This window comes from Lonchura striata, chromosome 20, assembly GCF_046129695.1.
Source record: "Lonchura striata isolate bLonStr1 chromosome 20, bLonStr1.mat, whole genome shotgun sequence".
In the NCBI taxonomy this organism is placed as follows: domain Eukaryota; kingdom Metazoa; phylum Chordata; class Aves; order Passeriformes; family Estrildidae; genus Lonchura; species Lonchura striata.
The window spans coordinates 2341930-2368709 of record NC_134622.1 but is presented as its reverse complement, the minus strand read 5'-3'; the positions used below and the strand labels follow the sequence as shown (position 1 = coordinate 2368709).

The following is a 26780-nucleotide window of genomic DNA, read 5'->3' as shown; positions in this document are numbered from 1 at the left end:
AAACAAGTTTATGAAGTGGTCTACTGAAGTTGAGTGCATGTTAAAAAGAAAATTTAAATCTCCTTAATGTTTTGACTGCGCTCATAAATGAGGAATGTTGTTCTGCAGTAATTCATACCAGACCTGGGGACACACAATCCCGTGCCTTTGGATTAACCAGTGTGTACGATATGGAATGCAGACCAGCTTCAGGGGGGTTGCTGGCCTTATGCAAGATGCAGGAGGAAAAGAATGTCATTTGAAGACCAGAGAAAAAGAAACTACTTTTTTTTTTTTTTTTCCCAAATTCACTCTGCTTTCTGTATATTTGAATAAGACCACAGAGATGGAGCCTTTAGGTAAGAATAATGGAAACTTGCTCCCTCCTTCCTCCATGTGGTTTCCCTCTAACTATTGCCACTTGCTCCTTGTTGTCCCCACATCCCTCCCTGGCTTTTCTTCTTGTCAAAGTCAGCCCAGAGGCTGCAAGGATGTGCTACAGCCTTGGGCATGGGGTGGGGAATTCATTAAACCCTATATAGCATTGAGGCCCTTATGAACAAAGTCTTAGTGCCTAAAGCTTCTGCTTTAATAATAACTCTGTTGAGCCTAAGACAATGGACCTCTGATGAGCATTAAAAAATAATGTTAAAAATAAAAATAGGAACTAGTTGATTAATCAAAATATGTACATGGAAGTTGACAGATATAGCCGGCAGTATTTGACCTCATAATTAAATTACTTGTGAATATGTATGGATATGTTAATGCCTTTACTGTCTGATTTCAAAGCATTCAGTTTTCAAGAAAGTGACATTTTTGTGAGTAACTGTTTTCATTGAGTGGATGTGTACAACTGGACCTGCCAGACTGAGCTGTCTTAGGAGAGCTCCGAGGACATTGTGCACATGGGAGAAGCCCTCAGACACTCATGTCAGTCATTCACTCACATTTCCCCTCTCCACCACTTCATCTTTCCATTTTTTCTGCTTTTCTTCTTCCCTGTCCTCCAGAACAGTTTTGCAGCTCCCAGTGAACTAGAACTGCTGTATTAGTGATGCATGACCAGCTCTTTCTGCTAAAAACTGGAAGTGGAGAGCACCACAATTGGGATCTTTGTTGTGTGCAAATCTGCACAATCCTGATGAGCTCAATGATGCTATATTGACTTACGGCAAATAAAAAATTAGCCTCTCCTTGTTGCCAACTACACATAAACATGAAAACATCAATTTTTTATTAGTCTTCAAATATGTGCTTATTAGAATTTCCCCTTTCCTTTTAGTTCTGCATTTTACCAGGAGTCACTCCAAAACCCTTGGTGTTTGTAATGTGGAGATTTATCTTGGCCCGTTTCCATGGTGACACCTAAAAACCAGTCATTTCGAGGTGCTGACCTGTCCTGTGTTATTTCATACGTGTGAAACATCAACATTTTTACTCCTTAGGTGTTTCCTCTGAACACAGAGGTACGTCAATGGTCAGAGTCTTTAATAAATAGCCGTGTGTGGGTGCTGTTTGTGTTGGGAGGATGCCGAGGCGGTAACAAAAGCATCACAGTTACACAAGGCACCTGGGAGCAAGTAAGGGAGAAGGAAAAGAACAGTGCAGTATAAAGCAGTCTCTACTCTCATAAATACCTGGCTGAGAAACAGCTCGGTGGAATAGAAAAGTATTACAGTGTGGATGTGGATGTGTGTGAGTGACGGAAGGTCCAGCAGAAAGCTGGCTCTGAGACCTAAATGCTAAACTACCTGAAGTGGAGAGGTTAGAGTTTATTCCCAGCTCTGCTTACTGGGTCACGGAGAGCAGCTGGAGCAGAAAATTTTATGCAGGAAGGAGGGTGAGGGTGAGGGGTAGTGCTGGCTCCGGGGGCTGGAGGGAAATCAGGGCTGGGGCCCCTGTGCCAAAGTGGATTTCCTGGGAAGGGAGAGCCTGGCCAGAGGGAAGGACTGGGAGCAGCATTCAGGTGTCTTTGAAGAGAGCCAGTAAATGTCTGCATGGACACACTGAACTGCCTGCCAGGGTAACACACGTGGGAGGGCTCTTCTGCAAGTATTTCATATGCACTAAGGAATATACATTTTTAATGACTGTAAATGGGATGGATCTCAGCGTCACATTGCTTTTGTAAAACAGCAGCTCATTCCCTGGTGTTGGGATAATTTTGCCATACAGAAATAACTAAAGGAAAACTTGGGGTTTACCACACTTTCCTGATTTAGCATATTCTGTGGTTGTTCTCCACACTGGGATCTGTTCTCGTTGCAGTTAATAGCTTCACATTCAGACTACCAACCTCAACATTTTGCAGTATATACAGAATGTAGGTGATGTGCATATATTTTCCCTTTTTACTCATTTAGACATTTTGGTACATCCAGGAATGGGACCAGCAGACAGTTCCTTTAAAAGAGAAGGGGAAATGTGAGGTGTGTTGGAGGGGAGGGCCTAATTTTAAGTGCTAGTCAACTGCAACAACTGATAATCTGGAGCCTGTTCAAACCCATTTAGAGAACCGTTGAATTTTTAAGTGCCTTTTGATTCTCTCTTTCATTTATTTTAACTGATCTGCAGGGATTAGGAGCTTGGTAGGGGAACACCATAATGCTTGCCAAAATGTGTGAATAATTAGAACGCCAACGATGTGTGCCAGATAGGAGGGGAGTATTCACACTTCTGATTAGATTCACTGAAACACTGCTGTAAATCATGGCTGCCAAAGTAACTTCGAGCTCTGTGAAGTTCCTGCTGCCACAGGAGCCAGCTGTGGTGTGGCAGAGCATCCAGCTCTCTCCAGCAGTAGGTGGGCACGTTTTGAGGAGCTGATTTGTTCAGCTGTGAGGCAGAGAGGGCAGAGGTTTGGAGGTGTGGTGTCACACAGGTTGAGCAGACAAGTTTCAATGCTAACACCTCTGTGCTTACTACTGAAAATCAGGTGAACAGAGGACAGGTTACTGCTCCAAACCTGAGGGTTCACCAGCATTATGAGTCTCTTTGCCTTTCCCAGAACAGACTTCTGACAAATGTCAGTAGTAGGTACAATGGCCTAGGGGATAAAAAGTGAGATAAGGTTTATCTGACTTCCCTTTTCTTAATCCATAATCCTCAGGGAGCTGCAAGGAAGAACAAGCTCTCCCTGATGCTCTGCAGCACTCCTGCACACAGCCAGAGTGCAGTCCCAGTCCTGCCTCTGCTGCCCTGTGTTCACCCAAAGGCTGGAGCAGTGGATGGCCACCAGATTGCAGTGCTGGGCACGTGTTTTACAGGCAGATCATAGTATCGATGCTGAAGGTGGATTAAACTCCCAGATATCATCTTAAAAAAATCAAACCTTCATAATTGTGTGCCTTCCCTTTCCCTTTTTCACACATTCGGTCCCCAAAGCAACATCCATCAGAGTCAAGAGGGGAAAATGGGAGTGTGTGTCCCCAGATGAGTGGCTGAGTGAGAGCTGGAGCTCACTGGAGCATTAAATCACACCCACACACTGTGCAGCTCTCCCTATGATGTTAACAAGTGCTGTGCTTGCCAAGGAGAGAAGCACACCTCCGAGTTAAGGGAGAGAAATTCCACATGAGTGAAGAATGCTCAGGACAGTAACTCACACAATCCTGGGAGCTCCAGCTGTCTCTGCCCTAGAACTTTCTGCCCTGGGAGATGGAGCAGGGCATGTCATGGGCAGGCAGAGCCAGCTGACTCTGCAGGGTCAGTGGCCAGTGGGGTGTGAGCCAGCAGTGCCCTGCAGCCAGCAGGAACATCCCTGTCCTGGGGCTCCAGGCCCAGCATTGCCCGTGGAGCCATGAGGGGATTGTCCTGCTCTGGGCTGGGCTGGGGCAGTTTGGGCAGCACAGTGTGAAAAGGACATTAAACCATTAGGGAGCATCCAAAGGAGGCCACGAGGATGGGGAAGGGTCTGGAAGGGAAGCCGTGTGTGGAGCAGCTGAGGGCACTGGAATGTTCAGCTGGAGGAGACTGAGGGGAGACTCATCATGGTTCCATCGTCCTCATGAGGGGCAGAGGAGGGACAGACACTGATCTCTGCTCTGTGGGACAGGGACAGGAACAGCTGGAGCTGGGCCAGGGCAGGTCAGGCTGGATTTAAGGAAAGGTTCTTCCCCCAGAGGGTGCTGGCACTGTCCAGGCTGCCCAGGGAATGGGCACGGCCCTGAGTCTGCCACAGCTCCAGGGATGCCCAGGCTGGGATTGTTGGGGTGTCTGTGCTGGGCCAGGAGCTGGGCTGGGTGATCCCTGGGGGTTTCTTCCCACTCAGAAGCAGCACCATGTCCCTGGCACCCTGCTCCAGGCTGGAATAACCCTGCACACGCCTCCCTCCTTCCCTTCCCTTCCCTTTGGAGCTTCCTGTGTTTCCCAATTCCTGATTTCTCCACCCTGCTTCCTCCATCAGGTCTGAAGGTGTAGGCAAGCCCAGTTAAACGCTGACTCTGGATAAGTTGAGTGCAGGGTGAAAATGGTGCACTAGATGGGGAAAGAGGATTTTTAGGGGACAATCCTAAAAAAATTGTGTGGTATTTTCTTATTTTCCATAAAACACTCTAAAACTGTTCTTACAAGCCAGCATAACTCTATTCAGAACTGTGGTAGTGGAAGGTACTGTAGAGTCAGGGCATCATCCATAGTAAAGGAGAGGACAAAAAACAGGTAAATACCATGATTTTAGGACCTACGTGGAATTATCTAAAAGATTTGGATTGAAAGGAGGAAATTTTTCTGTTGCCAATTCAATGACTTACAGATTTTATTAATTTTGCCTCCCTTTAATACAAAGCTTTTAGGTTTTTTTGCTTTTAAATTGTCATTCTTTAACAGTTTTAGTTATGCCATATTCCAATTTTTATGTGCCATTTTCCTATTTTTCCTCTTAATTTCCGTTTTTGTAAGTGGATCACTTGAAGCCGAGAAATTTTAATAAATAAAAAGAAGTCAAATCTAGAGCCATCTTTCTGAGAGTCTAGAATGATGGTAAGAAAACATACCTTTCAAAATCAGAGCTGTTTGTTATCCCAGCATTTGCAGAAGCCAGAGCAGCACGTGAGTAAGGCAAGGCTTGTGCTGCTGCAGAAACAGTTTTGTGAGCAGGGCAGTGTTGTCAGGAGCTGCCCTTGTTTCCCTCCTCGGTGAGACACCAACCCCCTTTGAAGTGCAGCAGCAATCCAGAGTACAAGGGTAAAGGATCAGGAAACAGGACATGACAGAGGATGGTTTGTATGCCAAATGGAAAGGAGAAAATGAGCAACACATGAGGGATGGAAAGAGAGGGGAGAGACACATCAAAATCACCTAACCATCCCTGATGCCTTTAGAAATGGAGAGAGACAGGAGAAATAATACATATGACTCCCTTTAAATCATAAGAACTGTTTTTCACAATTCAGTGGAAGTCTGAAGGAGATTTCTGTGGAAGGCTGGGACCCTTGTGAAGTCCCTGAGAACACCTCAGCACAGATTAACATTTGGCGAGGGGAGAGAAAATACCTTCAGCAGTGCTTGGCCTTTTAACTGCACAGCCAGCTGGTCACACAGCAAAGGTGTGCCTCTGTGAAAGGTCACAATCAATACCTGGCATCTTTGGGGCCGTGTTCCCTCTCCTTTGTGTCTCCTGTACCCAGATTGACCTGTCAAAACCAGCTGAACAAATTACAGATCATGTCTCTGCTCAGCTTTGCCATTCCTGCCTCCCCACCTGCTGCAGGTGCTCTGAGCTCTGGGGAATTATTTTTGTGACATTGCACAGAGCCTGAACTGGAAATACTTTCATAGGTTCAAATTTGGTATCCAGACATGTGATTTCTGACAGCAGTAAATCAGTGAGAGGTTTTCCTGTTTGACTTCCTGCCCTGATGTTGTCCATCCAAAGAAAATAGTCTTGGAAATGTCCAATTTAAAGACTTTTTTCCCCTTGTGAGTGTCACAGACTACATGTTGGCAGATAGTGAGGACAAAAAGAAGCTCTCCTGATGAGCAGGTCTCTGGTGGGTGCCCTTGGGTGGAGGTATTTTTCCAGCAGACACTGACAGGACTAGGGCTAGATGGATCCTTGGTCCCACCTCCACCAGCTCTTGAGGTGCATCATCCTCATTTTCCATACTGAGCTGTGTGAAACGAGGGCTGGAAATCCTGAAGAACTAAAAATTAATTTTTAAATGGTGCTTTAAAACAATTAATTTTAATTGAATAAATTTATTCATTGCAAGAATGTGCCTTATGTATTTCCATAGATTTATGGGTCTGAGCCTTCCCTGCCAGCAGTGTAAATTAGGAGAGATTTTGCTGCAGTTGTGCTAGTCTGAGTTAATCCTAAATAGAGATAGAAAAGCGACACACTTAGGGCATTGAGTCTAAGAGAGGCATGAGAGTGACAGTCCTAGGAAAATCACTTTAACAACCACTGGCACCTTTTAAAACCCCAGCTCATCTTCTGAGATCCCATTTTCTACAGCAAAAGGTACTTGCTGGCCTGTCCACTCGCATTGGCAGCAGCTCGAGTTGCTAAGGATGATGGAGCCTGGGGCTTTGCTGGTGGGGAATATTTTCCACATCCCATCTGCATCCCTGTAGAACTTGACCATTAGTCAGGCTACTTCTAAATGATGCATCTCTTTTAGAGATTTCGACTGATAACAAATGAAAGAGCATTTTTTTTCCTTCCCTCATTATGCAGGCAGCTGTGTGACAGCGTTCTGACAAACTGTGTTATCTCAGGCTTCCAGCTGCAAGCTGTTCTCATCAATACTGCTGCGAGCTGGTTCCTACTAACCCTTGTGCCTTTTTGCCCATTTTTATCAGAATTTAATTTTAATGTGAGGACAGCCAAATATAATGCCAGATGTGGGAAGCAGATAGTTTCCTTTGTACAAGAACATAGCAGGGGAGGTCTTCTAAAGGACTGGCCACACGGTGTGTGGAGGGACTGAGCTGGAATCATTATGTTTGATTCCTGGGGCTTATTCTTTCTATTATTATTATTGTTATTCTTATTGGTGCTATTATTATTATTATTGTTGTTGTTGTTGTTGTTGTAAAGTTGCCATTTCAACCTTTACTCACATTTGCCTTGGCACTAAAACTAGAAAGAGAAATTAGACAACAACAAAAGATCTATTATTTAGGAGAAAATAGAAAAGGCAACATGCATCCCTGGTGCTGAGTTCACGGTGTGCCAGGGGTGCTCAGATTGCTTTTATCCTGACTCCTTTCAGCTGGTCTGAAGAACCAAAGGAAACTGAAAAACAGCTGCAGGAAAATCTTGTTTGACATCTACTGAAATCACTGTTTCTGAAAATGTGACCTGGTTCCCCCAGCTACAACACCCAACCCAGGCAGGGAAGGTACCAGCAAATCTGTCTAGATTCAGGACATGGAAGGATGGAATCCTTCCCTCTGTAGCACTGGGCTGTTTTTCTCAGTTTACAGCACAAAGCTGGATTTTGACAGAGAGGCAGAACGTTGTTGAAAAATCAGTTCCAGCTTTGCTCAATTGCAAGGGAAAGGAGCCAAGCTGAAACCAAGTTGCCCTTCACAATTTTTATTCTAATAAGAATGAAAAAAAACGAATAAGAGAGGAATGCCTCTTCATCCTCATATTTTAGTCATCATTGTCATCACTAGAAATGCCTCCAGACCTGTGGGTATTTACTGGCTCCTGGAGGGATTTGTCTGGCCAGGCTGGTGTAGGTGTGTCAGCCCCATCTCCCCCAGCCTCACACAGCTTGTGTACACCTTGAGTTCTGGGTGGGCACTGCCCAGTGGAGTTCTCCTCAATTAGCACTAACCTCCCTCAGTAAGTGGCATGCAGGATTATGTTTGACTTGTGCTGACCCTGGAGCTTTTCACATGTTTTTAACTCATTTATGACATTGAACAGCCACTCATTGCACTTTAACAAATCAAGTTACAGTCCCAAAAGAATTCATTTCATGCTCTTGAGTGGTACAGTAATTTATTAGTCCAGGAATTCTCATAATTTGGTGCTCTATTTTAATTAGTTCAAGTCAAATTAATAGGAGGGTTTTCTTTAGGAGTAATGTCATCTATGCCTATATATAGGAAAGCTATCACGTTAATTAGGTTTATACTATTTTAAAATAGACACACAGACGTGCAGACATTTGTGCTGATTTGGGTACTTAATGCAGACCCCATTGGCCCAAATTACTGCTTTGCTCTTGCAGCTTTACCCTCTCACAGACACGTGCACACATCCCTTTGGCCAAGACAAAGAAAATCCACTTGTGTCTAACAAGGAGAGTGGAATAAGATGTAAGTTTATTGAATAAGGGGGGGAAAATCACATTAACCCCATAAAATACACATGGTACACACTGGGAAGACCTTCTTTATAGCTGTTGTGGAAAAATATCTGTTCTTGTCAAAAGCTGTCCTGCACTGCCAGTGAAAAGGTATTAGGTGCAGGTGTCAAACATGCCTAATGAGGCATGAGGAGTCGACAGCCAAATAACAGAGATTATAGGTACAGAGGATTGTGAATGAAGTGTGAATAGCAGCCTGGATGTATGACTGACACAGAAAAGAAGAGAAGACAGGCAAGAAGAAAGAAGATACATCACTCACTTAAGGAGAATGGACATTTTGAATCACTTGATTGATACCTTCCCATCCAGTAATCCTACAACTTTTAAGATCTACATTTAAAAATAACCTAAATTGTTCCTCCAAGAAATCATGAGTTTATTATAGGTCTTCAGGGTATTTTGCCTAACTCTGAGAGCAGAGAAGAAACATAATAAATGGCTCTGTGTGTGTTGTATGAGCACATTGAAAGTTCGGGCACACGGATCTGCACTGTCAAATCAACAGCATGGTTATGAAGTTAGAAAACTTTCAGGTAGCAGTATTTAAAACCCAAACTCTGACTCATTCCATTCCCATCTAGAAGTACTTCGTAATCAATTGCATGTAACAGCATCTCCATTTCATCTGGAGGCAGATATGAAGGCCAATTTTTAAGGAATTGTTTGGGGGAAAGTGGATATTCCTGATTTTTTTTTTATTGCCCAGCCTTCCTCTCATCTGTTGCTTTCTTCTGTTGGATGGAGTCAAAAAGTCTCGTCTTTATATCTAAACCATAAATCTACAATGCTTAAGAAACGAGTAATTTTGGAGGTGAAATTCCACATGTTATTGGTGTTATGAAAATGTCTGGACAGCCAATGTCAGACTTAAAGCCTTATCCCTGATATATTTCCATCTGAAGAGAAAACTCCACGATAAGAAGCTGTTGTGCCTTTCTTTGGTCTTTGTCTAGCTGAAACAGTGGGGTAATATTTGAAGTTTGTATCCATGAGAAGGATACCTTGCCTCTTGGCTAAGAAAAATAATTATCCTGCTCAGTTAATTCATGCTGTTGGCACATTCAGCAACAGCCTGGGGGCTCAGGCTTGCTTCCTTTGAACTCGGTGGGAGTTTGGGGATTGACTTGAATGGCAGGAGGTCCTTGGGCTCTGGGTATATATTGTACCAGCCGGGCTTTTTTGGTCTGCTCTTGCCACTCAGAGCATCCATGGCCAAATAGAGCTTTAGAGGCCCGTCGGGTTTTGTTTGTTGGCTAAAATGAGCAGAATCTAAACCTCAGTGGACTGATGATGGGTGAAGGCAGAGACACACGACTAAACAACACAAAAAGATTGCTGTGACTGCTGCTAAAATCGGAGAGGTTCTGGTGAGGTTTGCAGAGAGGGACACACATCCATCCCTCCTTCTCCCCAACCCTGCCTGGTCCCAGCGCTGCTCCCCGAGCCGGGGGGATTGGTGGGAACCAGCAGGGGATGGATGGGTCATATCCTGCACTCGAATATTCCAGGAGTAATTGCCTGACTGAACGTGGCAGCAGATGGCTTGTTTCTCCCCCCCCCCCCAGCTCGCTTTTCCCTTCAGGTTTTCAATACATGAATAACAAAAGTTATTTAAAACCAACAACAATAACAATAACAAGCCCCCAGCCCCCGTCCCCAAGCCATGCCAAGAGGGAATTGTTTCCCCTTAGGATGGAGAGCTGGGTAAATGAAGTAATAGGTAGCCCGCCTCCATTCGGGGGTGGGGAGTGTTGACTGCTGTTTGCTCATAGCCCAGCGGTGTTAACAAGCCGTAGATTGTTAGTGACAATCACACACTCTCTGGCACTTAAAGCAGAAGGCTTGATTTAATCGCAGAGCTGTCATTTATTTTTCTGTTGTGCTATTCCACAGGGGGAAGCGACTGATCAAGCGCCTGCTCCCCAGAGCAGAGGGGCTTCCACCCCCCCCCCCCCCCCATTTTTTTTTCTTTTTTTCTTTTTTTGTTATGTCTAAATCCTCAATACAAATTGCAGTATTTCTGGACTCCCAGCGGGACCCATTAGTGCCTGTGGGGCATTAAAGATCATTAATAGTGCTGTCAGAGGCAGAGAGAGGGAGGGAGAGGGAGAGGAAGCTGGCGAGCCATCCAGTTGCTGAGCTTTCTCAGAAATCGGAAATTAATACATCTGCTTCATTAATACTGGCCTGTGTTTGATGTTTGTTAGCTGGCAACTTTAATGATGTAGGTTAGCACCAGTCAGGCACTTGCATGAATTGGATTCTTTCAATTACCTAAAGTTCCTTTTCCCCATCCTCCACCCCCCCTCTTTCTCTGCCCAAAAAGTCAGCCCTTAATTAGCAACTCTAAAAGAAGAGGGAGAAGCAGGAAAAAAGGCTGGATTTTTCCTTCCCCTCCCCAAGTGTGGCAGCCATGATTTGCAACCTTGCCTGTATCCCATTAAGTGCAGCTCTCTTCCAAGCATTTAACTGTATGGTAATGGAGAAGAAATGTTTTAATCACTGTGAACAACATGTTAATCAGTGCTGTGGCTGAACACTAGGTATTAATTGGGTTAGGGTAAAGTGTTAACATTTGCATCCAAGAATGCTGCAAAGAAGACGCAGATTCAGTGCTTTTGGCAGCTCTGAGTCCCAAGGCGGCTGTGACTGGCAGGGTGACAGTGAGCAGGGAATGGGTTCAGCCCAGCCAGAGCATGGGTGGAGCTGCCCTGTGCCCCCAGCCTTCATCCCCCTTCCCTCGACCAGCTCTCGTGTCTAATAAAGTTTATCCAAGACTTCTCTGACTGTTCCCTTCTGACAAAGCCTTGGCTTTGCTTGGATGTGTCCTCACCCAGGGTTCTGAGCTCCTTCTTGCATGGCTTGGGCATCTTGGCAGGAACATGGCAGCTTTCTCTGGATGTGCTCCACACGTCCCTGGTCCTGGGCACTGTGTAAGCTCTGTGTCTTCAGGCATCCCAGGCTGGAGGATGGGGCTTTGTCCAGGCTGCACGGTGGGACTGAGGTGCTCCAGTGGGAGTCAGCACTGCTCACCTGGCAGCTGCTCCTCACAGAAAAGAGGAGAAGGCACCAGGGGAGAGGGAAGCTGGGCTGGTGATCAGCAGCTGCCAAGGTGCTGCTGCAGCTTCCTGCAGAGCTGCCCAGGAGAGAGGAGAAGGCACAGCCTGTGGTGTGTGGGAGACTATCAGATACCACCCTTGGTGCTGCAGCGCTGCTCCTGCCTGACATGTGGATTGTGCCTCGAGTCTATCACTCTCCTCCTGTCTTCTTCCCACTCAGGGGAAATGTACCTAGTACCTGCACCCTTCCAGACCTGGGAAGCCAGGTCTCAGAAGGAATTTTTGTGGGAAGCATTTGCAGAGCAGGAGGTGCTCTTTTCCTGGCAGCTGTTCTGTGAGCAGTTCAGCTGCACCTGGACCTGGTGGCACCATGGCAGCACAGGAGCAGCAGTACAAACAGGAATGAATCTCAAATCAAAATAGATGCTCTCTGGATGGGCTTTGTTTCATTTGTTACCCTGGGAGTAGTCTGAAGTGCAGCTGCAGTGCCAGTTGTTTCCCATGAAGAATCCACCACTCCTGGAAGTCATCCTGTAAAATGGTCTAGCAGCAGTGACTGATTTTTGCTGTTTTATCTCTTGTTACTCCACTAGCCACGAACCATTTGCAACATGGATAGTGGGGGATAAAGCCTAAATGAAAAGAAAAATCAGATGCTTTGTGTTTGGTGGTTGCCTATTCTTTAAGGATAAAACCATATTAGACTAAAATCCAGAAAATAAATTATATTTTCCCCATGTCCACACCACCTTGCCTTGTTGTTCTTTATGAACAAACTCCAACCCACAGATGATCAATGAGGAGCCCAGGAGCTAGTTTCTGGCAGAGATCTTCATTAGGGGACTGCACAGGGTGCCTGGGCTGCTTGCCAGGCATGGCTCAGGGCTGGGGACATGAGCAGCTGCTGTCCCCTCCTGTCTGGCCCACAGGAGCACTGGGGCCCTGCTGCCTCCCCTCACCCTGCTGAGCTGGGGCAGAGCAGCTGTGTGCTGGTTGATACTGGTGTAGCTAAAAGCAAAGTGGTTAATTTCAGATTTTACCCAGTCTGAAGGTCATTGCCATCTACTCTGACATGTTCACTGTTGCCTTGTGCTGCTAAAACTACTGTGAGGGCTCGTGTTGCTTCCTCACTTCTCTGCTCTGCATGTTTTAGCAGAAGCTTCCTCTTACACATCACATTTTTTCTTGTATCATCGTATGGTGTGAACAGCCTCGTCTCAGTGACTTCATGAGACAAGTCACCAGTTCAGCTTTCCTGTGATATTGCTAAAACACAAGGTTATGTCACACATAGGTTTTCCCAGTGCTGATACTCCTGCTACCATGTCAAGAACTAAAACAGTGGTTCCATGAAAGGTAACTTTTGATTTAGGATTTAATTTGAGGTTTTAAAAAGTCCATGATCATACGACACAATGTGCTGATGTCCTAGAAACCCTGACTCTAATGTAGTCACAAATTTAGAAGGGATAACTTTGTTCTGGAAGACTGCAGCTGGACCCAGCATTGTCATCTGGATTTCACCACAAACCAGGCATTCTTTTTGCCCCCAAATAGGAATAAAAGTATTTCTTGCCAGCTTATTTCTGCCCAATTCAAATAAAATACACAATGCCAGAATATGTGGCAGAGTGGCGATCCTGAAGTAAGGAATATGAAACTATGGCCTGATGCTTTCAGCTCTTGAAATCCTTCTTCATGGCATGATCAACCAGTGTGCATTTTTTTTATAGATGTGAAATTATTTTACTAAATTATTTCGCACTGAAACTCTCATCCTTCTGGTACAAGGAGAGGAACTGAGATAAGCTCTGATTTCCTTGGTGTCCTGTACTAAACGGGGGCCGAGCCAGGTTTAAAATCTACAAAGCCCTTCTGTGCTCTGCAAATGAGGTGGTTATGGTTTCTCCTCTGGCTTAGAGCTGCCCAATTTACCCCCCAAATCTACCGTATCACCGAGTCCCAGCTGCAGCACGGACCCCACTAATGGGTTTGCTGGGAATCCTTCCTGGAGGCAGCAGAGGCTCCACCTGGATGAATGGTGGCTGATGGAAAGAAAGGGAGCAATACCTCTGCGTGCCTTGAAAAGTCACTAAACAGAGAGAAATGCCTTCCCAGGGAGGGCAGGCTGCAGGGGAGGCTGGTCTGCACTCAGTGGTGCTCTGGGTGATTTAGGAGGTTCCAGGAAGGGTTTGTGCACTGTCTCTGCTGCCTGTTCCCTTCCCAGCAGCAGGAAAACCTTCCCTGCCTCGCTGGCAGCTCCAGCCCAGCCTGGCGCCGCTGGTTTCGTGTTCAGGGCTCTGTGCCTTCATCTGCCCTGCCTAACTGAGCTGCTGAGCAGGGTAAGGGCCTTGCAAGTGAGACTTTTATTATACACAGTGCTGCTCCACCATAGCCTGTAATTGGATTTTTTTTTTCATTGATTATGTGGTTAACTTTCCCTTTCACAGCAATAAATCTCAGACAGTGTTTAACTTTATAAAGTGAGGAGGAGAGGAAAGGATCAGGTGAGGGACGTCCCTTCCTGCATTCCCCCACCCCCTGCCTCTCTTTTTTTTTTTTTTTTTTTTTTTTTTTTTTTTTTTTTCCCATTTGTTTTTTTCCTAGTTTTGCACTGTCTTTTAATAGAACTCCTGTCAGGTGAGGTGGTGGCAGGGCTGTGACACCTCTGGCAGGGCTTTCTCAGACATGCCTAACAATGCAAGTCCTATTCAGAGAGGTCTCAAAATCTGGCTTTCGCTGGTGCCAGCAGTTCTGAAAGAGGCACACTCAGCTTGGAGCACTCAAGTGCTGATGGACAAAGTGCTGGTTTAACAGTTCTGCCTAATAGGGAGCAGGTGAATAAATACACGATTAGAGAGTCCTTCACTATAACAGTCTTATTATCACATATTATGTAGAGTTGGAATTCCTTGAGGGGTTTTTTCTTTTTTTTTTCCCAACTGACTATTTCAATTGTATCTAAAAATATGTAAATGATTCCCAAGATTTCAACTGAAATAAAAGTCAGAGTGTATGAAAACACATAGGATTATTCTTTAGTCTTCCTAGGTCATCTGAGGTTACTAAGAGGCAGATTTTGTGTGGCACAAAGTGCTGGCCATTCTCATCCACTTCAACAAGTACTAGCAAAATTCAGGCTTTCAGTGCTTTCTGTGAGTTTGGGATGTACTGAAGCTGAGGGGGGGACTTTCATTGCAAGATGTACAGATAACTTCTTTCTTTATTTTTCTAATGGAGTACAAGGAAAGCCTGTGTGCAATCAGAGAACAGATTATATTCCCGTTACCAGTGATGCCCTGACAAGGGGGAGCTGTGTTCATCAGAACAAAGGGGTATATAGATCTCTGGGAGTAAAAAGGTCAATAGTCTCTATCCCTAATGCTGCATTTGTAACACATTTAGCTGTTAATAGCCCTCCTTTGTTGGCCTAATTAGGAGGTAAAGGATACATTTATGGATGGTGCTGATAGCACAGGTAATGAGGGTCCTTCCAATGATGGGGTTTTGAATCCAGGTCTGATCTGGAGATGAATCACTTGAAAGGGAAGCTGGAAATGGTGGGATCATTTGGTGCCCTTACTATTTTCTGTAGAAATCACTAATGAACAATTCTGTGCCCTTCAGAGTCATGGCCTTATTTTACAGCTGGGGAGGGTATCTGCCTTTGTTCTTTAATATCAGTCACACAATATAGTCTTAGGAGTTGGAAATGAATTGGACAGTCTCTGTCCTCAGTTCCAACTTAAAACACATTGACTTCATTTTCAGATGGAATGAATGCTTCTAGCCCCAGTGAGGAAGGAAATCAGAGCTGTGGGTTGTGAACCAGCTGTGCAAACCCAGTTCAAGGCGTTGTGAGGGTGTTTGACACTGTCCACTGCAGTCAGCTGGTGTCAGAACCAAGGGGCTGAGCTGAGGAGTGAGGGGTGCACCACATCTTGATTCCCTCTGCACACTTTCACCATTTTGTTTTCCTGCTTTGAGGGCAAATATCTGCAGTGGGAAAGAACCCATTAAAGTGGCAGTCTGTCCTTACAATTGCAATGGCAAAGGTTTGTGTTCTTTGTAAAATGAATGAGTGGAACTAAGTGGCAAGGTGACTTCTTCGGGGGCATTCACCCAAGGATGAGTAAACATCCCTGTCACCATGTTGCTCTCTAAGGAGTCCGGCCCTTCCATTGAACATCTCCTGATGCTGAGGGAAAGCAGCCACCTGCCTGTGTCCTGGGCTGTTACTGGATGTGGTTTGGGTTACCTGGCAAGCTGTTGTCCATGGCAGAGTTGGTGTGGACAGGGTTCCTGGCGTTCAGCTCTGGGGAGCAATCCCAGCTCAGCAGTACCAGGATAGGCACCCCACGATCTCACCCCACTGGCCAGGCTGCTGCCATCCGTGGTGTGGCAGCCACCCCAGCATGCCCCAGGGGCTTCACAGAGCAATATTCTGGAGTGCAGATTGGCTGGGCATGGGAATGTTTTGGCCAAGAACCCGTGTGCAATTACAGGGCACTCCAGGGAGGAGCGTGGCACTGGAGGAGCTGCGTGCTCTCAGAGGAATATCTCTTAAGTGAAAGCAGAGAGAAGATGGCTTTGCTGCTGCTGCTTCTCCTCCCTCAGGCTCTCAGACTTGGCTCTTGAGAAGTCAGCTGGGAAACCGTGCAGCTCTCTCCACTTGTCAGAAAAACACCTGCAGAGAGACAAGTCATGCCTTGTACCTTGGAGCCAGCAGAGCTCAAATCGATCCTGATCCCCACAGACTCACAAGACACTGAGCACATGCAGGGATGCTGGGGGGCCCCCAGCTCTCTTTGCTTTCAGCTCCCAGTGGCCTCAGCCAACACCACGGGGATCCAGGAGCCTCTGCACAGTGGGAGCCACTCCAGGCAAACACAGCTGGGCTTTGTTGTGACAAACCACTGCTTAATTCCCACAAGGCTGCCTGCCTCCCCATCCTGATCCAGGGCAGGAAAAGCACCTTTTGTGTATTGTGCAGAGATCTAAAAAAACCATTGCATCTCTTCTGCAGCGATTCTGTCACAGAACCTTGTCTTTCTTTTTTTAAAAATTTTATTTCCCATTTTAAATCATGCACGGTATAATACAATAAAGCAGTAAATCATGCAAATTGGTCTAGGTTACATTTTGAAAAATGTTAAGAGGAAACTGTTAAGAGACCCGTTTCTGACAGGCAATGCATTTTAAAGTTGAGGGATTTGAAATATTTCAGCAGTGGACCTAAAACAGCATTATAAATTAGTTCAACTTATCAGCCCAAAACAGAATTATTCATCTTCCAAAAGGGTATTTCATGCCCGCTAGGCCCAAACGATCGTTCACCTTCATTCTTGCCCTGCTCTAAGGGTAGGTCTCACTTTACTGAATTCTCCTGATTCATTACTGTGTGTTACTTTATGAATTTTTTATCAGCATTTTAATAGCTCTTTCAGATGATTGAATGTAACTGATTCTTGTAGCAGAACACTGATTGAACAGAAAGACAGTAATGTATGTCGTAGGGGTTAGCTCCAAGCTAAGCAACATGATTTTTACCTACAAGATGTGCTGTCTTTCCTTCTTATCCTCCCTCGTCTCCATTTTCCTCCCTTTTTTCCACAGACAAGAGGCAGTCTGGCTTCTTTTTGGGAAACAGGGACATCTAAACACCCCAGCAGCAGCTCTGACCATGCTGCTGTAGTGAAACATGGATTTGGGGTGTCAGAAGAGCAGGTTCCATCAATTTCTGAACCATTCTGATCTATCACATCTCTCTGCTGTCATGTCAGGCCTGGGACACACCCCATGTTGGCTGTGGCAGCAAAGCTGCTGTGACATTTCACCCCCTTGGTGCCTCAGCTGGGACTTGACCCACTGCTTGCCACCCTTCCCCATGTGGTGACTCTGGTCTGGGGAGCAGCCTGAAACCACATCACTGAATAATGCAAATTAAAATGTCCTCAGGTTAACACACACACAAAAAAAAGATTCTTTTCTTTAATGATCTGTTCTCTGTGGTGTCCTACTGGGTAGTGTGGATATAATTAAGGAGACTGTGTGTGTGAAAGTCCTAGCGTGGTGCTGGGGAGGGGGATTGTTCTTCCTCCATCCCTGTGAGAGCCCACAGAGCCCTTCAACCAGAGCAAAGCTATCCTAGCTCTTTGTGGACTGTTTCTGCCAGGTTTTTGGGGTCACATAAGCATCAGAGCTTGTACAAGGTGTGGGGCTTGGAGCTCAGCAATATCAGCTGTCTTGGCCCAAGTGTGTGGAGTCCTGGGCCAGTGAAATTGTGTCTGCCAGGCAGAGGAGTTGGACTCAGTGATCCTGGCGGGTCCCTTCCAGGATTCCATGGTTCTGTTGCCTGTAACTGAGTTGCTGTGGATGTTCCCAGCTACGGATGAGCCACTCCTGCCCGGGCAGGCTGGGTAGGCTGTGGCAGGAGATGCCCAGCAGCTGCTCTCCACGGTCAGCTTTGTGCAAATGAGGTCTGGCTGGGCCCTCTTGCTGTGCCTCTCCCTGCCTCTGCATCTGTGTGTAATCCCAGCCGGATTACATGTTCCAATTTAAAATTGATTAGATTTTATTCTTTTTCGCCGTCCATTCTCCTGAAGGCAATTTGTTGTCTTCACTGCAAATAATGTATTTATCTCCATCCACAATTGGCCCTTTCTATCCAGTAATGTTAAAATTAATTTATCATTTCAATGAGGCTTAAGGTCATCAAGGGTATTTTAAAGAATTAGCAGTGAGGGGAAGGTGCAGTCACGCCACCCAGGGTTGGTAGAGCTGCCTGTGCTTTGTGAGGAAGGTGGACTCAGCACCTCTCAGTTGGATGCTTTTCCTCTCAGAAAAGCTGGCAAAATACTTGACTTGCCAAATCTCTTGTTTTCTTTGTAGTTCACAACACCATCATAATGTGAAATGTGATGACAACAGAGCTCAGCTAAGGGAGCTGGCAGAGGCCAGAGCAAATGTAGCTGAATGGCTCTTGCTGTTTTTCCTTAGACCTTGGAAATTTCCAAGTGTTAGTTTTGGGTCCTATATTTGAAAAGACTTCCTAAGTCTATTTTCACCCCCCAACCCCCTTCTAGTTTTTCTTGCTTTATTGACAGTCCCCTGAAGATCCCTTCCCACCCTGGCCATGGATGAGGCTGGTGGGTTTTGCTCAGCACAGCCCCGTGCTGGCAGAGGGCTCCAGCCTCCCTACAATGGTGACTACTCATGAGGAGTCTGGGGAGAGCTGGGCAGCAGGAGAGCAGAGCTGGGCAAAGACAGAGTGATTTTCCCCGTAACAGTGGGAGTGGGCAGGTTTCAGTTGTGGAGAAGTCCAGGAGGTGTGGTGATCCCTTGTAGAAGACCAGGGTAAGACCACGGGACAGGTTGAAGCTGGAGCTTCAGTGATCATAGAATCATAGAACCATGAAGGTTGAAAAAGATCCTCAGGTCCAACCTTTGACCTGCTAGCACCATGCCTACTATGCATTTAGGGGGAATTTCAGAAGGGAAGAACAGACTTGAAGAGAAAAGTACCAGTTTTAAATGCCACTTACCAGAACAAAGCAACAAATGGTCTCTGGCCAGAATGTGCCATAAGCGTAACAGTTTATGCAGTGATATTAACACATGCAGGGAGTCAAGTGTTGTAGGGTTCCTTGAAGCTCAAAAGAGTCTCCTTTGATCTGTGACTTTGCTGATTTGTGCAGAATTGTAGCTGGCAGAGAGGCATATTGACAAACCATGGGGTTGTGGAAGTAAAGCTCTGCTTTCAGGTAAATATTTATGGGTGACTCTTAATGCTGCACTTTACACATGACTCTGGATGTGCAGGATAATTCAGAAACTGTTATGTTTCCCATTTCTTAATTTTTTAGAAGTGTTTGATACACTCACAGGGAAGGTGATAGAAGGACGTGCTGAGGCTGCAGCTGCCACACAGACAGTTCCTAAAATAAGTTTTACACACTCATTTTCCTTCAGATTTCCTGTCTTGTGCTGCTTTATGAAGAGAATTACATCGTGGAGAAGTCAAGCACAACATTTTGTTGTTCAGAGCAGGTCTTTGCCTGTCATTCCAGCTCATTCCAGTCATCTCCTCCTGCATGAATTGTGCTCCCAGGGCAGGTCTCGGTGTGCTTGTCCTCTCATGGTGACCTCTGTGACCCACTCTGGTTGGGCCCTGCTGAAGGTTGCTTCCCATGCAACTGCCATAGGATGTAAAGCACCCTCATTGATGAGTCTTGTTAACAAAATTAATTTCTGGTTCATATTTTGATTCAAATCACATTTTTCAGCTGCTTTGTAGAACACATTCCTTAGCAGGTTACCTCAAGTCAATTCTAAAGCATTCCCCACCCAGAGATGTAGCAGGGCAAGGGATGAAAGGGCCAATTGCTCCAGCATGCTCTGAGTGCAGTGCCAGGTGAAGTGAAGCCCAGAGGAATGTGATCCAGCCCAGGTGAACCTGTCTGAAGGTTCCAGTGCAGGTTTGGCCCCAGGGAGCTCTTTTGTTATCACCTCACTCAGCAAGGCTGCTCCAGGGTACTGTAACATCTCTGGATGGCTCATCCATCAGTGATTTCTCACGCTGTCCCTTCCTCCTCTGTCCATGTGCCCATGCCAGCTCATGCCCTGGGACACAGCTCTGGGAAGTCAGCTCTGCTTTGCCATTTGTGACACGCCTTGGCTGGCACTGCTGCCAGAGGGGCTTTGGGGACAATCACTGAGCAGATCCAAGGGCCTGTGGTCAGCACAGAGAGCTGTTCTTGAACAGCACTGTACATTCTGGCAGAGAGGAAAACCTTCCTCGGAGCTTCTGGAGCCCTGGCAGGAGCACTGGAGCTCTGCAGCCCCTGGCTGTCCACAGGCCAGCAGGACACCTGGGCTGGCTCACGTCTGTGGGGCTGCTGCAGGGCAGGGTGGAGGCACGGCCCAGCAGCTCCTGCTGACAGAGGATTAGCCTGGCCTGGCTGCCCAGGGGCTGCTGGTGAGCCTTGGGAAGCAGGAAAATTGCCCAGGAATGGCATGGCTCTGGAGTGAAAGTTCAGTGGTGCAGTGCAGCCACGAGAGGAGCTGCTGCTGTTTCTGCATGCTCAAAGCAAGCACAGCCACAGCCACAGCAGGCTGGCACAGGAGCTGGAGGGCTGGGGAGGAGCTGTGGCACTTCAGCTGCCCTCTGGCTGCCCCTGCAGCCCAGAGCCTGCAGCCCAGGGCAGCTGTGCCTTGTCTCCTTTCCCAGCTCTCTCCCTCTTGCCTCAGTAGCCAAGCAACAGCTCAGGGGTGGGTTTGTTGCCTCTGCCTCATTCCAAAGGCTTTGGTTAGGATGACACTAGTTTGAAATTAATTGAGAATCTCAGAAAGGTTTGAGTTGGAAGGGATCCTTAAAGCCCATCCTTTTCCACCCCCTGCCGTGGGCAAAGACACCTTCCACTATCCCAGGCTGCTCCAAGCCCCATCCAACCTGACCTTGATGTACATGAGGTTGTGAGGTACCAAATATTGCAGTTCCCTGTGTCATCTTCACTTGGTTCTCCTCAGAAACAGTGGGGCTTGCGCCTGGGTAAAATCTGAGCAGGAATTTCTGGAAAGGAGGCCACAGCTCTACTTTCATCTGGAGCAGCGTTAGTGCATGTGCCTCCACCTTTACAGTTTTTGTCATTCTGGTCTGCCTGGCAATGGTATTTCATGTCTGGAATTACTTTAATAATAAAAATAAAAAAGAGTAAAAGATTTCTTGATAACCGTGTATATATTTGATACGATCTCCTTTTACTGAGAGTAAGGCCATTGGAGGAACGGGTTATCTCTGGGCTGCAAACCACCATTCTATTAGTCTGTTTGAAGTTATCTAGAAAGTCTGTGTGAAATATAGCCTCCTTCTTCCCCTCCCTCTCAACCTTCCTTCCCCTTAAATATATTTTCAGTCCCAGAACAAAACGAGGCTGTACTGCAATACAAAAACATTCTTTAAAGGGTCTTTACTCTGAGGTTTTATTTTCAGCCCTCTCTGGTAAATGGGGCTGGTCCAGCTTGATTCTAACCTTTATGCAAATTTAACAATAATTCAGCACAATATTTATAAGATTCAGAGTTAATTAAATCCCAGTGGAGATCAGACCCTGTATGACCTCATTACAGTTATACACAACCGCCTAATTTCCCCGAACAACCGCCGAGTGGAGGGTGTGCTAATTTAGGGAATGTATGGACATATGTACTGTCTAGATGTCTGTCTGTGCAGCCTGAGTGGCAGCATCACTGCTCCTCCCTGTAACCAGCTCCTACTGAAAATCACATTAGCTTTTGTTAATAGAGTCCTTTTTTTTTTTTTTTTTTTTTTTTTTTTGTTCCGCTGGATCTTTAATCGATAGAAATAAAATTAAAGACACATTAATTATCAAGCCTTGAGTTCCTGAGCTGGAAGGCATTTTAGCAATGCAAAGTATTATTATTGCTATTAATTTTATTAGATAGGCTTAATTTTCTTCCCAACATAATGAAGAATTTAGGTGGATTTCACCTGTGTGCAAAGGGGTTGGCTCAAGGCCTCTTGCATCACTTCAGTCTTATCTGGGAGGCTGCAGAGGAAGGTTTGAATGATTCATGGGAGCCAGGGTGGGAAGTTGCCATCTGTGAGCAGCTGAAAATTAAATCAATCTTTGTGTCCTTCAGTGCACATGGGCTGGTATGTACAGACACACATATGTACATGCTAACATGGGAGGGTTAATTCCTTTTATTCCCTTTTCAATCAGAATCCTTCTCGTGATCTTTTATGTTTAGTCTTTGGAGGTCTTGTCTGTTATTGCCATGGACACAGTGAGGGTGGGAGTGGCTATTTCTCAAGAGAATGTTCATAGAAAAAGCTCCATACAAGGGACCAGGAAGGACAAATTTTATTTCCCCGTAGTATAATCCAAGGAGGACTGAAAAAACATTCTTTAATGGTAAATAATTTTCACTGTATTTGGATTAATTTCATTTTGGACACAACTTCAATACTTCTTTTTCTTTGTAATAAAACACTATTATCTAGTAAAAATAGGAAATTTCAATGTTTTGAATTCTGTCATGAAAAAGGAGTGGCTCATGGGTCATTTTTTTGTGTGGTGGTATCTTTTTGGTGGGGAAAAAAACATTAGGAGTGACTACAAGTATCTGCTTTTCAATCTAAAAACCTCCTTATTTTCATAATCATATTCAGATCTGAATCTTTAGGTTTGATAAATATAAAAAAATCCCCCTTGAGGGTTTTTTTTTTTGTTTGTTGGTCGGTTAGTTTAGTTTTCCTTTAGTGTTTTTTTCTCATTTCCCTTACTTATGAAAGGGATGAACAGTAGAAACATGAGTTTCTGCTTTGTCAACATGGGTTGGTGCTTTCAGCACTTAAATATTTTCAGCAGTTTGCCCACAACACACACATCCATATCCCCAGCAGCAATCCCTGTGCTGTGAGGAGTCAGCAGCACATGGACAAAGTTCTCACAGAGCTCTCAAACCAAAGCCTATTCTGGGGTCTGCAGAACAGCATCATCCCTGTGTGTAACAGCAGAGACAAGGAAATACAGCAGCCAGGAATGAGCTCCTCTTGCACCACGGAATGGACAGCATGCCCCATCAGCTCCTCCTCATTATTGCATCCGAGGACGCCCGAGTCAGATGAAAGGGAAATAAAAGGAACATGTTTTTGATGATCAGCAATGACACAGGCAGAGATAGAGCAAACAGAGTGGCAGGGCCTGTGCAGAGCAGTGAGTGACAGGACCTCTGATCTCCATGCCCACCACTCCGTGTGATGGGGAGGCAGCTGCAATCTGTTCTGTTTAATGTGAGCTCTGCACAGCCCTCGGGCTATTTGTAAGCTGCCAGGGAGCTTTGTATGGCACAAAGTTTGGGCACCTCGCTGAATTTCATGGCTCTAGCTCTGCTGCAGGGCTTGACAGTTTAAAGGATAGAAAGGGGTGGGAAGTTTCTTAAATAGCCTTCTGCCAAATAAAGAACAGTGCCCATATGCAGGTCGGAACTGGTTGGTGAATAGGGATTGCAAACTGTGGTGTTTGTTCCCTTCCTCCAGGAACAAACGAAAAAGTGGTTCTGTGCTTGGGATTCAAAGTTCCAGGGAAAAAACAGTGGATGGAGAATATCATCAACACTACCAGACACACACAAAAACAAAAGCAAAAAGCCCATCAGGCCAGAGAGGACAAAGTATCTTTAACACAGGAGCCCCTTTAAGAGCTTTCTGAGGGCCTGTGGGGATTTTGTGGTGGTTGAGGTTTTTGGGGGGTTTGCTTTACTTTTCCTTCAGAGTTGCTCTAGTTCATTAATTTTTAACAATTTATCAGTACGGGGAGATAAATCCCCTCCAGTCCCTTTTAATATATTTTCTTCTTTTCAAGTAAATGATTGATGAGTATCAATCTAATTGTTCAATACCGAGTGGTTGCTAATGTAGGGGCCCTGTTGCCTGAGGGTTCCTACCATGGTTTATAACCCTGTGCAGATTGTCTGGTTAAGATCTTAAGTAGCCAAAGCTGTAAAAGTTTATGTCTGTGGGTGGGTGGGGGAGTAGAGAGCTCACAAGTAAGCAAGGCACATTTCCATTAATCATGTTGCTCTCCTTTTGGCTGCTGGATTGGGCAATACATTCCCATCTATGCAAGCTGGGTGGAGAAGAGCTTCTCTGTGTTAGTATTTGCCTCTGGCAAACAGGGCCCAGAGCAGTGGTGCCATGGGCAAGGAGACTCATGGAGGAGGAAGGGTTGTCTGGTGGTGGAGGCACAGGGCAGGGCTGGCTGCTCTGTGTTCATGCCTGCTGTGGCTTTGCTGCCTTACACCAAACACGAGTTTGCTCACCCCCAGGGACTGCTGAGCTCTAGTGTGACAGGGGTTCACAGCCACTCAAGGCTTTTCTGTGGCCTTCACACCGTTCAGGCTCCTTGAATTTGGTTGCCACCATCACTCTGGAATTAGCAATGTTCCTTGGATGTCCAGGGACAGACAAGAGCCCCTTTTGGTAGGTGCTGAACCAAGGCAGTGCCTGTCAGGACCTCACCATTCAGGAGGTTAGACCAGATGGATGCACAGACAGGAGCCCACGGGGAAGTGATGGGCACAGGGCTGGCCCAGCCCTCTGGAGGTGTCTGCACACACCAGCCACGCTCTGCTCTCAAGTGGGTTTGGGTTTCATTTGGGATCTTGGGTCTATAAGGAGGAGGAACTGCAGAGCTTCACAGAGTGTGAGGTCCCACCACCACTGCAGGTCCAGCTGTGCAAGCCCCACACTCACAGGGGGAGCTGCCGTGGCTCCATAAGGCTGGGTTGGACAGCCATGGGATGCTAAATTAAACAATATATCATCTAATGTCTTCACAAGGCTTTATAAGGCAAAGCTGAGATAAAAAAAGGCTTGGACATCTTCATGACAGGTAATGCTATGGAGATGCCAGTACAGATTGTTACACTTCAGACTGGCAGTGTGTGAGTAAAAGCAAAAATAAAGTGAAAACAAATATTGTCTGGCATTTTTTTTATGTTTGGAAATTTCCACTACTTATGTTTTTAATTGCTTTTAGCCACAGGTCTGTGATATGTTTTAAAATTAGATAATGAAACACGCAAAGCTCCCCAACAGCATAGAATTGAGTTTTGCTTTTCAAAATCTGCATCAAATTCTTAAAGTAATCTATATTCTTAATAAATACAGGAAGTTTCTCTGGTATTAAAATATCTCTTACTTGAACTATGTATTTTGTTCACTTTTTCTACAAAGAAATAATTATTTTCACTACTAACACAGCAGCTGAGATAGCTATCCATAATGCCATTTGGCACCTCTGTATTGTAGGTTTTTATATTTTCAGAGTTGTATTTGATTGTTTCCTTCACATTTAATTTGTCTGTTGGTTTTTCAATATTTTCGTTCCACTTCTCTGAACAGGGCACTAACACCCCATCCCATTTTCACTCACTGAAGGTCCCCAAGTGAAGCCATGACTTTCCAGTTTCTGAGACCTGTCCTGAGACCTCTAAACTGGGTTACCTCATAGTGCCCGGAGGTGGGAAGTGATCTCATATGGGTAAGGGACAGAAGCAGAAACAACTTTATAGGTGGCAAAGGAAACATAAAAAAAAAAATCCATTAGTGGGCACATATTCTCTCCAAACAGAGAAAAACTGACAACAAAGGAGAAGCAGAGTCTACTAACATTTGCTCAGTGTGAATCTTGGATTTCTCTGTGGGAGTTGTTTAAATTTACACCAGTGAGGGTGGCAGCAGAAGTGGCTTTCCACAGCCGGTGCCCCACATCTCCGTGTGCTGTAAATTAACCTGCTTTCCCGGTGACTTCACTGCACCAGCTCCCCGGGGCCATCACTCCCTGACAGAGCTGAGCTTGGTGGCTGGGGCTGCTTCCCCAGCCCTGCCTCTGGACAAGGGTTTAGGAGTGATTAATTCCTCCGTCGGCACTCGGGGCTCTGCCTGGACAAACAGCCCTGTTTGCTCACGTGAGATGGACTGCAGCCTCCAGACCCTGTGCTTTGCCTGGGGGGTGAGGGCAGGGCTGCTTTGCTGTTTGGAGATTCTTCTTTGAGAGGTCTAAATTACAGAACTGTTCATTTTGTTTAAAGAAAGATTATGATCTCTGGAAGAAATACAGTACTGGCAGCAACAATGCACAAAGTGCTCAGAAACATTCGGGATATTGGACATAACAGAAAAACCCCTCCCAGTCCCTGCACCAGCCTTAGTGCAAGCATTGACTTACCCAGAGCCACAGAGTGTTTGGGAAATGGAAATCTTCAAATATAAACAATTGGCTTAGTGTTTTAATATTTGTTACGTGGCCACTATCAATGTCTTGATTTTGGCACTGCCAGGAAGAGCTGTGCTGGATCTTACCTGTCTGGAGAGCAGGAGGGGCTCAGGACACAGTGGGAGCCCTGGGCTTGGGCAGTGGGGACATGGTGGGTTTGGGCAGTGAGGACACCAGGGGTTCTGGCAGAGGTGGCACTGTGGAATTGGACAGTGACACAGGGGTTTGGGCAGCAAGGACATGGTGGGTTTGGGCAGAGGTGACAGAGGGGGCTCTGGCAGAGGTGACACAGTAGAATTGGGCAGTGACACAGGGGTTCAGGCAGAGGTGACATAGGGGTTTCTGGCAGAGGTGACACAGTGGAATTGGACAGTGACACAGGGGTTTGAGCAGAGGTGACAGTGAGTTCAGTCAGCAGTGACATGGTGGGTTTGGACAGTGGGGACACAGGATTTTTTGGCAGAGGTGACATGAGGCTTTGGGCAGCAGTGGCACGGTGGGCTCACCAGGAATGTCACTGTCATCCTCCTTCCAGCCTGATGAGGAGGTTGTGATACACAGAACCCAACCATTTACCAGTGCAGGGAAATGTTATAGGTTTATGA

General features: G+C 45.9%; 1 protein-coding gene across 5 annotated transcripts in view; it reads left to right on the top strand.

The window, feature by feature from the left end:
- Positions 1-26780, top strand: part of AUTS2 (activator of transcription and developmental regulator AUTS2) — a 770185-nt gene that overhangs the window by 568646 nt on the left and 174759 nt on the right. The gene's annotated exons all lie outside the window — the stretch shown is intronic.